We start from the raw sequence: 13883 nt of genomic DNA on the forward strand, positions 1-13883 counted from the left end.
GACAATTATTTATTATCACCTACCCCTAATTCTTTAGTGATACGAAGCTGAAATTATTCACCAGCTTCTTGATTTCCTGTTCCACCTTAAATGGTGCAGCAGTGACATTCTGGCTCTTCAGGCGTAAGAACTGCTGGACTGTTTAAGGTGGAACAGGAAAGTTAGCTAGCTAGCTACCAAGACATTAGCATGCTATTAGCGATTTTTTATTCTTGTTATGAAGAAAGTGACTATAATACATTGAAAAGACATTAAACTGAGATAATACAGTGGTTATTGTAATTTTTAATGGAGAAAATACATTTGTGGGTTTCTTTGGTCGCTTGCGCAGCCATCTGCTGGATTTTTTTTCTTTTTTGTGTGCCTCTGAAAAACCTCCATTTGAAGGGCCATGTTGGCCCAACACTTCACCCTACCCCCTATCTCAACTAACATTGGGACACCTTACCCCTATTCATGAACACGCAAAACAGAGGGCTAAGGGCTAAGTGGTCGGGGCAAGGGGTGAAATGGAATTGGGCCTATGTCTTCTGCTAAGTTTACTTCCACTATTGAAAAGTGAGCTCATGAACAATCTCTGTAACTTTCCCTCTCTTATGTCAGGGTGTAGGAGTGGGTGCCGTTTCCTTTGACCCAATGTTTTCTCTTGTTTCAGGCCTAGTCAGGGAGTCAGGAAAGACAATGTATTTTAGTTTCTTTATTTTTGGTGTAGGTAAGTTAGTTCTCTAAACCTAGCTAGACTGGTTATGTTTGTTGTTTTGGCACATGCCCACTCTGAAGTTTGTGTGTTGGCAGCAGCAAAAGTAAAGAAAATAACACAACTTGATCTGTTTAAACGCTCAATGGCTCTCTTTTGTCTTCTATATGTTATTAACCATTGTAAAACCCCTAGACAGGGTGTAACAGTCATAAACATAATGCTTATGAGCTGTTTTGCTTTATGTAAATCTGAAATCAGGTTTGGCATCATGTACCATGTGATGCCAAAGAGAACAATAAGTAGCTACAGCGTCATAATAATGATAAGTTTATTTGTAGTGGCATATACAGTGGCACCTCAAAGTGCTGGGTGATAAGACAGTAATAGATACTATGAGTATTCATTGAAAATCATATAAAGCATAACTCATCATATTAAAATGATAAACACCAAAGAGACATAGAATTTTAATTGAGCACCAGTTAAACAGATTCATTTTCCAATGTTCTTTAAACGTGAGTGCTGAGCTTGACTGTCTAATCAAAGGTGGAATTCATGTTCACAGTTTATAAGCATAATAACAGAAAGAAAAGACAAAGTGTCTCCATGTTGCTGTATTATATAGATATATATATGTATAATATAGACCAATACACAGTGGCGGTACTGATGTCTGAAGTGGTTTTACTTCCTCAAGCGGTGACAGAACAAAACCCTAAACATATAAAAACATAAAGAAACAAAGTACAGTGTCCTGGAAAGGCAAACACAATTCCACAGGGAAAACAGACAAACTTACAGAGAGCATAGCAGGAATCTTACAAATGCTCCAGCACACAGGAGACTGCATGACTAAACAGAGTTCCTAGGATTCTGGTGACTTACAAAGCCAGTGAGATGAGACACAGCTGAACCACATTAGCTGATGAGCCCAGGGTTCAAAGGAAGGTGTGGATGTTTCCCTCATAGTGCTAATGCTTTGGCACCACCTGCTGGACAGGTGTGATAGTACATGTTGTGGGAATTACAACCATTTTTATAAATAGCCACCAAACAAAGTAACATTACATGGACAAACTAACGATTATAAATTTAATTAAATTGTCATATTGCAAATCCTTTGCTGTCTGGAAGCCACAGACATCTCCAAATACTGGGTGATGCTCCACCAGGTCTTCACTGCAGTCTTCTGTTCCTGCTTGATTTTTGAGTGTTTTCCCTCTGGTTTCCCTTCAGTAAGCAAAATGCATGTTCAATTGGTTTGAGGTCAGGTAAGTGACTTGCTATTGGCAGAACATTTTACTTCTTTGCCTTAAAGTCTTGGCTTACTTTGTGGTGTTCTGTGTCCATACATCTAAAAAGATGTACAGAAGATAAAAAACGGACCTTGTTCCATTGGCAGCCATACATGCTTATGCAATAACACCACCTCCACCTCAAGTACGTTGCAAATGATATTATTAGTAGCATTTCTTAAGTATACCTTTAACTGATATCCATTATATCATACATTCATGGTTTTCTAAAGCTTAAGTTCAGTTATTACACAAAGCAATTTAACATGTCACATTCATTAACTTTACGCCTTTTATCTGCCTGTTTTATACATATTGCATTAAATATTTAGATCATTATTCTTGATGAACTAATGACAACTAATGAGATAAGCGTGAAAACTAATGTAATCAACAATAATAATAATTAGACATTTTGAAATCTGAATACTTTATTGAATGGTACATTGATCTACATACTGCATGCCTTAACGTATTGTGCAATATACAAACCAAAGAATGATCATAATACTAAAAGTTTGAATTTCTGACTGTCTCACTGCATCATAAAATGCATTCAATTTACATTAACAAATGATTAACATTGTAAAAGCTTAACAGCAACATAAATAGGGTAAATAAATGTATGTGAATAACATTTTCTTATCAAGAGTGAATCATTTCATACTCGTACAGTTGCCTAAACATGACTTCTTGGTTAATTTATAATTCTTTAGCACAAAACTACGTTTTCCACAATTTTAGCTTATTTCTATTATTTTACAATGTAATAATAATTGAAATACAATAGATGTAATTTTCTTTATAATTACCTATATTCACAAAGAAAAACTGAATCATTTAGAATTTAGGAGTTAATTATGAAAATTTAATTGGTTGTATTATTATTTTAAAGTTTACTTTTGTCATAACACAGGTTTGCTGGCTAGACCGAGCCACTCAAATGGCAGGCCTGTTTCTGTATTACATTAAAGCTTTTATTCTTTCTATCCCTGTTTTAAAGAAAGTCTTTCTTAGAACTTATATGGAGGAGGGTGAACAAAATGACATGGTGAATGCAGTAATTAATTTCATCGCCACAATATGGACAATGTGGCAACAAACGTACCAATTTTCCAGTCTTCTCACCTTACCTCCTGTGCCATGTACAGTACTCCAGTTCCCTAGTTCAAGTACAGTTACTTTCTTGTTCATCTGTGGAAAAGTCCCAGCTTTTTCTATAGGAAGTTTCATTGAAGTTAATTTGAAAAATGATAAGCGCATGCTTGTCTTTTTGTTGTCTTGATCAACTAATGAGAAACTATCAGTTATCCTCTGTGTCAGTGCAGAGGAAACTTTTTACTGCCGTGTTGGTGCGCTGTTTGAATTGCTTTGCAGTTACATACCAGAGCCCCTGGACTTCAGTCAGTGAACTAAGACTATCCTGAAGGGTAAAAATAGTGAAGGCATGTCTAGGCATAAATGTGTTTACAATCCAGGTTACATAATATGTTACACCTATAGCTTCTTACTGTATATTTCAGTAGCATGTAAGAGGACAGGGGAAATATTGTCAGAAATAACATTTTTCTAATAACAATGTTGATCTAAATTTCCAGAACAAAAATTATTAGCTGGATTTTTCCATGTTTTGGCTGGAAAATGAGCAAACGTGATGAGTTACTGCTTGTACGTGGATGTCTGCTTAAAGATAATGTGGACTGATTACTTCACCCCAGAGATAAAATCATATTTGCTCCAGATGTTTCCACTGGGGGTCTAATATTTACGTGTGCATTTGTCTCTATGCATGTGGGTGTATGTTATCAGATGCTGATACACCCTGTACACCGACTAAACTAACTTCCAAGGTTCCTGGTGACTTATAAAGCCATTGAGATGAGTCATAGCTGAATCACTATAGTTGATGAACCCAGGGTTCAATGGAAGGTGTGGATGTTTCCTTCACAGTAATAATGCTATGGCACCACCTGCTGTACAGGTGTGACAGTACATGGTGTAGGAATTACAACCATTTTTATACATAGCCCCAAACAAAGTAATGTAACATGGACAACCTAACAATAAATAAAGTAAATGAAATTGTCATATTGCAAATCCTTTGCTATCAGTATTGGCCTGATGTCTGGAACCTACAGATGTCTCCAGACACTGGGTGATACTCCACCAGATCTTTTTGCAGTCTTCTGTTCCTGCTTGTGACTTGCTATTGATAAAATATGGAACATGTTCCATTGGCAGCCATACATGCTCATGCAATAACACCACCTCCACCTCCAGTACATTGCAAATGATATCATTACTAGCATTTCTTAAGTATACCTTTAACCAATATCCATTATATCATACATTCATGGTTTTCTAAAGCTTAAGTTCAGTCATTACGCAAAGCAATTTAACATGTCACATTTATCAACTTGACACTTTTTATCTGCCTGTTTGATACATATTCCATTAAATATTTAGATCATTATTCACGATGAACTAATGAAATATTTATATAATGTTATACAATTAGAATTTTACATTTTTAATCAAGAAAACTAATGTAATCTACAACAATAATAATAATTAGACATTTTGAAATCTGAATACTTTATTGAATGGTACATTGATCTACATACTGCATGCACTGAAATATTTTCCAACATAATGATCATAATATTAAAAGGTTGAGTTCCTGACTTTGTGAGATTCACTTTATAAGATGCTTTCATTTTATATTAACACATGGTTAACATCTTAACAGCTTAGCAGCAATATAAACAGGGTAAATCAATGTAAGTGAATAACATTTTCTTATCAAAAGTGAATCATTTCATACTCATACTCTTTCTTAAACTTGTTTTTGCCTGAATTACAATAAATGAACACAAATGTTTTTCCACATGTATAACTTCTTACTATTATTGTTCTACAGTGTAATTAAAGTACAAAAAAAATCATGTGGACTTTGGAAGGTTAACTAAGAAATGTCAACGTATTGGTTGCATTCTTATTTTTAAGATTGCTTCTGTCATAACAGGTTCGCTGGCTAGACCAAGCAACTCAAATGGCAGGCCTGTATCTGCATTCGATTAAAGCTTTTAAACCAAATATTTCATTCTTTTCTATCCTTGTTTTGAGGAGGTCTCTTTTAAAACTCATGAATGATGATGAAAAGGGGAAAAGGGACAAGGGAAACTAAAATCTATATTATGGTCTAGTTAATATTAACTTCAATGCAACACCATGTAGATCCTGAAAATGATAGTGGTTGAAAGTACAAAGATTAACTTGGTTGAAAATACTAATTTTAACCTGGTTGAAAGTGTTAATATTAAACTTCAGTGTAACTATAAAAAGGGAACTGGTGCTGTCACTGAGATGGTCTGGAGCAGTGCACACGGTAAAGGAAAGAAGGTGGAAAATTAATATCAACAATGACAAAAATAAGGTAATGTAAAACTCACATTCTGCTCTATTACCTGTCACTTTTCTGTTTAATTTGGACCTTGCAATTTTTTTAAGCAAAGTGTGCCAGAAATATCTACACAAGTGTTATATTGCCTTTCTGCACTGTTTATTTAGTAGGAAACATAGACAACTTTAGCAATAATTCAAAGATCATTAGTAAAAGAAATACATATTAACATGGCAATGTTTATAAGGGTCAGTTTAAATACCCCTAGATAACCCCATGTCCAAAAAAAGTTGGGATGTTGTGCAAAATGTAAATATAAACAAAATGCAATAATGTGCAAATCACATAAGCCCTATACTTATTTGAAAATAGTACAAAGACAACATATCAAATGTTGTCTTTGTACTATTGAAATGTTACTGTTTTTTGAAAAATATATGCCCATTTTGAATTTCATGCCAAAAATACATTCCAAAAGAGTTGGGATGGGGGCAACAAAAGGCTGCGAAGTTGGGTAATGCTAAAAATAACACCTGGTGTTTAATCGGCAACAGGTGAGCGATATGATTGGGTATTAAAAACTGCATTAAAAACAGACATGATTATGTAGAGGAAATCACTGCATGGGTTCAGAAACACTTCTGAAAACCACTGTCTGTGAAAAGTCTGCCGCTGCATCCACAAATGCAAGTTAAAACTCTAAAACACAAAGACGAAACCATATATAAACAGGATACAGAAATATTGCTACCTTCTCTGGGCCTGAGCTCATTTAAAATGGACTGAGGAGAAGTGGAAAAGTGTCCTGTGGTCTGGCAAATCAAATTGCATTTAAAATTCTTTGTGGAAATCATGAATACTGTGTCCTCCGGGCTGAAGACCACTCAGCTTGTTATCAGTGAACAGATCAAAAGCCAGTTTTCATGATGGTATAGGGGTGCATTGGTGCATATTGCATGGGTGATGTGCACATCTGTGAAGGCACAATCAATGTTGAATGATATATATGGGTTTGGCAACATATGCTGCCATTCAGATGACATTTTTTTTCAGGGAAGTACTTGATTATTTCAGGAAGACAATGTCAAACCACATTCTGCATGTATTACAACAGCATTGCTCCATATTAAAAGAGTTCAAATGCTAAACTGGCCTTCCTGCAGTCCAGACCTGTCACCACTGAAAACACTTGGCGCATTATTAGGTGAAAAATACATCAAAAGAGACCATGAACTGTTGAGCACATGAAATCCTGTATCAAACAAGAATGGAAAACATTTAACTTTCAAAACTACAGCAATTGCTTTCCTCAGTTCCCAAACGCTTAAAAAGTGCTTTTAAAAGAAGAGGTGATGCAGCACAGTAGTAAACATGCCCCCGTCCCAACTTTTTTGGAACGTGTTTTAGGCATTAAATTCAAAATGGGCACATATTTCTCAAAAAACAATAAAATTTCACAGTTTCAACATTTGATATGTTGTCTTTGTAGTATTTTCCTTTAAACATATGGTTTGTATGATTTGCACATCACTGCATTCTATTTTATTAATATTTTGCACAGCATCCTAACTTTTTTGGAAATAGGGGTAAACTTAAATACCTGCACACCTCCTCTGCAATTTTTAAGAAATAACATCAGAACCACTCTGTACTCATAAAAATGTGGCATCAACAGCATACATAACAATGAATCCAAAGTAAAAAGATGTTTGATTTATATTTCAAACAAACATGGGACAATTTACAAAAGTGTACTCAAATCATTAAAAATATCCACTTCAAGAGGTAAAGAGAAGATCAGCCTAAAAGAAAAAACAAAAACAAACAAGTAAACAACCAAACAAAAAATCGAGAACAACATGAAAAATACACAATATATTATTATTATATATACAAAATTGGGCATTCTAAAAGAAATGCGTCACCAAACCTGCCCCCATACAACGGCAACGCTAAAATGAACATTTTAAAGAAACAGCTTCACAATAAAATGTGGCATCAACAACATACAAAACATCCAATGTTGATATCATGGCACTCTTAATATGTTTAATAGACCCTCCCTCTCATTGCAACTGCAATGTTTTGTTTTTCCAGAATCCCTTGAACATATGATGGAAGAGAGTCAGTGATGATAACTAAACAATGATTATTGTGCTTATATTTCATATCATACACCACATGCACTCCTGTAACTTCCACCAGCAAAAGAAAAAAATTAAATGGTGTCAGTAATGAGCTAAACCCCACGGTGGACATCACATGACCTTGGTATTGCCGTAATGCAGTTATAATCGCAGCACTAATTTTTTGTACAAGCCTGTTAATCAAACTCTGCTCATGGATTGTTCAACTGTCTGAACCTAAAAGGTCACATTATTGTTTTATGATATTTATTTTTAATGTAAGTTAATGTGGTGAGTTATTTTGCTATTTCTGTTGGTCCCTTCTTCCAGAATGTGTCATCATTTTGACACAATGTAAAGGGTTGAACAACTACTAAACTCATATAATGTAGAAAAAATTGGAGACACTTTTGGGAAAACAACAACATTGTTGCTGGTTTTTTTATATTTGAATGACTTTTTTTGAGTGGGTCAACATGGCAAAAGAAATGTCAAAGCAAATGATTCACTTTTTAAAAAGGAATTATTAGTTCAATAAATTTCATAATTAAATTTATGTAACTAAAAAGTGAATTTATTGTGGAATTTATTTAAATACAAATTTGATTTATTGTAAAATGTTTCATTTCATCAAATTATCAATTCATCATTTCATCAAAATACCATTTTGCCTTTCGACGTTTATTTACATTTTTTACTTACAAGATAATACAAAAGTGTGTATTCAACAGAAGGTAGAAAAAGATTTCATTGATCAATTTAATTGATAAATGAATTGAACAGTCTTTGTAATAATATAACAGACTTTGTCTTATTGGCAAAGAAGCTTTATGGAGCAGGAATAGCTGGTGAGCTGACTAAACGAAAAGTAGATATAATCCACATCAGAATTACTGAAAGAAAATTCCTTTGCAAGAATTTTGTTGCAGCTGCGAACAAGTTCACTTTGACACTTGTTGTTTAGTATATAAATGACTTGACAAGGTAAACACAGGTACAGAACAATCACGCTCTGTTTAAAATGCTTCTCTTTCTTTTGTGTCTTGCCGACACATATTCCTAAAAATAAAATACTTGACTATAAAAGTAATGTGTGAGACCATTTTCCAGTGTTTGCCAAACTTGTATGTGCTTAAGTCGATTAGTCCCCAATGACAATCCCATCCTAAACCATCACTGTTTGTTGAAGATGGCAACCAAAGGCTTTTCAATTTTCATCATCCCATATTTGAAAATTTATATGAGTGTCTTAATTACTTTTTCCCATATTAACAGGTTATTACTATTCTATTACCTCTTGCATTAAAAATATAAGAAAGCCATGCTGATTAGAGAATATTTGTTTTTATTTATTTATTTTATTTTATTTTAAGTGTAGCTATTTCATGAGCAAAGGTACAGTACCAACAGTAAATGATTCAACACTTGGGTAAGAGTGAATAGAATGGCATGGTGGCTGCAGAGATAATGCATTACTTCACTCTGCTATAAACAACATGGTTACCTTGGGCCTCATTCACCAATCGTTCTTAAGAAGAAGTTTCTAAATAAAACCTACTTTTGCCATTTTCACGAAGATTCTGACATTCATCTATGTTTTCTTGTTTGGGATTTGTTCCTCGGTAAGAACAGAATCTAAATACACTCAAGGGCACAAAAGGTGTGAACAACTGTGTGGCTTAAAAACACAGTATACATCTCATGTAGCCTTATTCATAGGACCTTTCTCAAGAAATTCTCAACACATTTCAGAAAAAAAAACTTAGGAAGATATTGATGAATGAGGCCCACTGCCCTTCACCTGGATCTTACTGCCACCTTCTTACGTATATTGTGTGCACCTCCCCTGGAAGTCACAGTGACAGTGCCGGTTCCACCTTTCCACATTTGCGTCATACATCTTTGATGCTGCCTCCTCTTTAACAGGCCAAAAGGCATAGCAAAGACGATGAACTCAAGGTAAAGTAAACCGTAGACTCTTTTTTAGCACTTTTCTGTCAGATCTATCTCCTTGTAATGGCTTTTAGACAACAGTATCAGACTAGCCACCATAGTTAATCTCAGCACTTCAGTGTTACACGTGGAAACGAAGCACACTTGAAGTGAAACATGTTCTGGCGTGTTCGCTAAATGTAGTAAATAAAAGACTGAATGAGGGGGTGGTTCAACGATGAGTCTAAATGGGAGTTATGACAAGCAATGACACTTAACTGTCAATTACATTTTTTATTTCTTTTCAACACAAATACAAACCTTCAGGCTAGGCACATGTGAGTGGTTTCCGTACAGGATGTGTGACGATGTGGGGCCAAATCCAAACTTTCAGAACACATTTGTCCCACAAAGGACACATTTAAGGATTACCACAAAACTTTTTTGCTGCAGGCCTATTTCTCTGTTGTTGGGCTTTTGAAAACAAGCAGGAACTTGGATCATGCTAAACGCTACCTGCTACACGTTGCTGTTAGCCATGTAGCATTTTTGGGTGAAGCCACAAACTTTGGAAGACTATAATGTGGTGGTGGTGGTTGTGGTGGTTCAGTTTATTTATGTCCTTAAATCTGTATTCAGTGACAATCACAGTGGCATGAAGTAGCTAGCTTTGCTTTTCCAGGCTTGTTACATACTAAGGCGTATTTTTCAGTAACTACAAGGACTTCAATGCAAACTGGCTGAGCTATTCTTAGGTTATAGAAGAGTGTTATAAAACTTTGGGCCTACCGGCAGGCCTGGCAATAAGTTTTGGCTCAATGGGATAAGATTCTACAGAGACCAGTTTACGTACAGGATGTGTGAGGATGTGGAGCCAAATCAAAACCTTTAGAACACATCTGTCCCACAAATGACACATTTAAGGGTTGCTGCACAACTTGTTTAACTGAGTTTCCCTTTTTAGCTGCAGGCCTATTTCTCTGTCATTGGGCTTTTGAAAACGTGCTATAGTGTGAATCATGCTAAACATTACTGTTAGCTATGTTAGCATTTCTAGATAACGCAGACCTTTCTGAATCACCTTATTTGAATGGTTGGTGTTATTTATGCCATTAAATATTCATTTCACATGACGTAGCTAGCTCTGCTTTGAAACTCAAAAACCTGTTTTAGAGAGGTTTTTGGAGTTTTTACAGAGATTATACAGCATCTAAAATTTATCTAAAAAGTGTGGTCAAATGCTATACGTTTTTATTGATAAGACATAATAGGTTCTGTTCCAGATGATAGAAAGTGAGAAAGATTTTAAGTAGATGATGATGTTTGGATAAATGTGTCTATAAACAACCCCCTAGTTAACAGTGACCTATTCATCAGATGTGGGTAGTAACTAGTTCAGCTTAAGCTGGGCCTACGTTACACAGTTCTTAGCCTGATTTGCCACTTCTGACAAATTTTCACAATCTAAAGTAATTTTCCATGTTGGTAGCTGGATCAGAAGTGATTGATTTTCAAACATATTTTCAAACATTTGTTCTGTAGTGTGATATGGTCAATGACTCAACAAGTGATTCGGGCAGCAGTCAATGAGAGAGCAATAAAAGTGGAGGAAAAACTTTAATAAGATGTTTAGGCATTCCATATGTGTAACAAACTGCTGAACAGATCACAGGCCAATAAGAGCCTTTATTATGCATATAAATAGCCTTTATTGTGTATTTTTTCAGTATGCATGAAAGCACAAACAAGTATGGTGCCATTTAATGTTGCTTGTGTCACATGTTAATGGTGGGGGTTTGAGAGTTTGAGTTATTATTCATATCTAAACTTGTTAAGTTATACTCTCTTTTTGCCTTATTATTTTGCCTTAGATTTTAGAAGTTGTGTAGTGTACACCCAGCTTTACGCAGCTCTGAGGGGTAAAATGAAATATTCCATCCTGTTTTTCATCTGCTTCCTAAAGGGGGAGGTTGTTAACAGCTTTAACAAGTGCTGACCAATGTTCTTTCATACAGTAGTGGGGTGACAAAAAAAGGTTTTTGATGACCAAAATTGTACAAGTGATGCTGAATATTTTTTCAGCTGTTTTGGTATGTTATACAGGCAGAACAAATAAATAAGGTAGACTCAGGAATGCACTAAAAATATTTTTTTCATCTTAAGCCTCTGAATCAAACAGTTCCATATATCCACATAGTGGATTGTTGCCAACATTTTTACTAAGCTTGTCCAACCTCACATAAGTGTCTATGAAATAATGATCAGAACATGAATAGGTCAGAATAGAAGAGCATTTTTCATATAAATATGCTGTTAATCTCATATTTGTGTGTGCTTTACCTTCACTTTTTCCTTTTCCTTTGGCATCTGTTGTGAGTTACTGTATATAATAAAATGTAAAATAGTTTAAAAATAGAAATTCTACAGTTACTGCATTTCTGATGGTTCTGATGGACCCTGATCATCTGAATACTTGCTGCAACACTGGTGTAACTTGTGAATTGGTAGCATGAAGCTGTGTGTACCTCATCACATGATCACCTCAGACTTACAAACATTTTCTGTGTTTCTCTTTAACCGTCTTTACCCTTATGTGTGGTCGTACCAGTATAGACCATTCAACAATAAAGGTTTGTACTTTTATGCTCAAAAAATATTTTTATGCATGGTTATAGTTACAATTGTTATAATATCAAATATCGTCATATTATAGTTGATTCCAATCTTGCCATTAAAAAGAAAATGAAAAAAAGTAGTAAATGTTGTTTAATTTGTCAATTAGTTGTTATATCAGAGATTGTTTAACCACCGAAGCAGCAACACTGTATTTTAATGTATTGATGTTCCATAATTGACTTTCTGTCAGACTACCTGGGCTCAAGCCGATGTCAGAAATGTCCTCATGTTAAAAGAGAAATGAATAATCATTTTAACTCTCTGTTCTAATTATTTTACATAATCTCTCTCTGTCCTTATTTTCAGGTTCTGGGTGGCAAGCATTGCTGGAGCTAATAAAGCAAGATGCCTACATAAAAGCTGGTGGTCATTTTAGCTCATACCAGTTTACCAACACATGCGTCCTGGACTCATTCCTTGCTACTTTTCACATTTGTTATATTAAATATCCAAACATAAAATATCTCTTAGAGTCACACTCCTCGCTCAGGATTGTTATGGCTTATTTGGATACAGAAAATTATAATGATGCCAAAGCTCTCTGGATGAAACTGCTAAGATGGTTTCCTAAAAATAAAATACTTGACTGTAAAAGTCGTGTGCGAGACCATTTTCCAGTGTTTGCTAAACTGGTATGTGCTGAAGTTGATTATCGTCAAGAAACCCCGAATGACGATGCCATATATGAAACAATAAGGTAAGCAATGAAAATAAATAACAACAACAACAGAGCTTCTCAGCAGAGGCCTGGCAGGTCACGTCTTCAAAAAGCCTTTATATTTAAACTCTCAAAATCTGAAGCATTTTTTGAAAAAAAGTTGACAAGATGTGTAAGCATTCTTTTTGAACGCAGCCTAATAAAAGCCTTTATCATGGTTATGATGTATTGATCCAGAAGTCAGTTTGTAATGAAATCCTCCAGCTCTCTTTGTGATATCAATGTTTCCCAACCCCATATTTATTCTTAGTTGTGTTTTGATTATGCATTAATGCCTGAACAAGTTTATTCCAGTTTAGCTTTGTTTGATTCTAAAACTATCTGAAGCACTGTTTGAAATCAATTGTAGAAATTAAATGAAAGTTTTTGCTTGACATGACCTGCCAGGTCCTAGGTCAGGGGTCAACATGTGGCTTTTTTACTGCCCTGTTGCAGCTTCAGAGCAGAATTAGATTTTTAGGTAAAAATAAAATAATCCTCCTTTGCAGTAAAATAAAGCTCTGCTGATTTTTCTAACACATTGTTAACAATAAATGGTCTTAAATGCTGGAGTTAAAGTAGAACTGCTAATTTACACTTTAACCCTGAAGGTTGGTGTGCAGACTGCTGGTCACTATAGCAATGCAGACAACAATCACACCTAACTAGTAGCTAACAAAAAGGCAAAGACAAAGATCTCTCGAGACAAACGTTGATATTTTGGAGATAAATGAACTTACTTGAGTTTATAAGCACTTCCTGTTACATTAAATCTGCAACAAGAAACTGTCAAACACAAAAAAAATGCAAAGCTGAGATCAGCTTCTCATTTACAAGCTCTTTGTTCGAATTCTCCCATTCCACCTTAAATGGTGCGGCAGTTAAATTAATTTAAGGTGGAACTGGAAAGTTCACTCAAGAACTTGAAAAATGAGAAATGAGAAGCTGACTTCAACGTCATAAAAAGTCAAAGGTTGAGGGACATTTTACAAGAAACTATTCCACTTTTGCAGGAAAGTTTCCTGCCAGAGATGCAAGAAAAGCACCTATAGCT

The 13883-nt window shown here is 35.1% G+C and overlaps 1 long non-coding RNA gene across 2 annotated transcripts; it reads left to right on the forward strand.

Annotated features, from left to right (window-relative positions):
• The first annotated feature begins 9402 nt into the window (after positions 1–9402).
• On the forward strand, positions 9403–12564 carry LOC118801185. 2 transcript variants are annotated; one of them, XR_005006480.1, is made up of 3 exons: positions 9403–9483; positions 12070–12086; positions 12439–12564. It is a non-coding gene; the product is annotated as an uncharacterized LOC118801185 (long non-coding RNA). The 2 variants fall into 2 exon arrangements; XR_005006479.1 differs by having other exon boundaries at positions 9422–9483; positions 12065–12086.
• The last annotated feature ends 1319 nt before the right edge of the window (positions 12565–13883 follow it).

Source organism: Colossoma macropomum, unplaced genomic scaffold (assembly GCF_904425465.1).
Source record: "Colossoma macropomum unplaced genomic scaffold, Colossoma_macropomum, whole genome shotgun sequence".
NCBI classification, from domain to species: domain Eukaryota; kingdom Metazoa; phylum Chordata; class Actinopteri; order Characiformes; family Serrasalmidae; genus Colossoma; species Colossoma macropomum.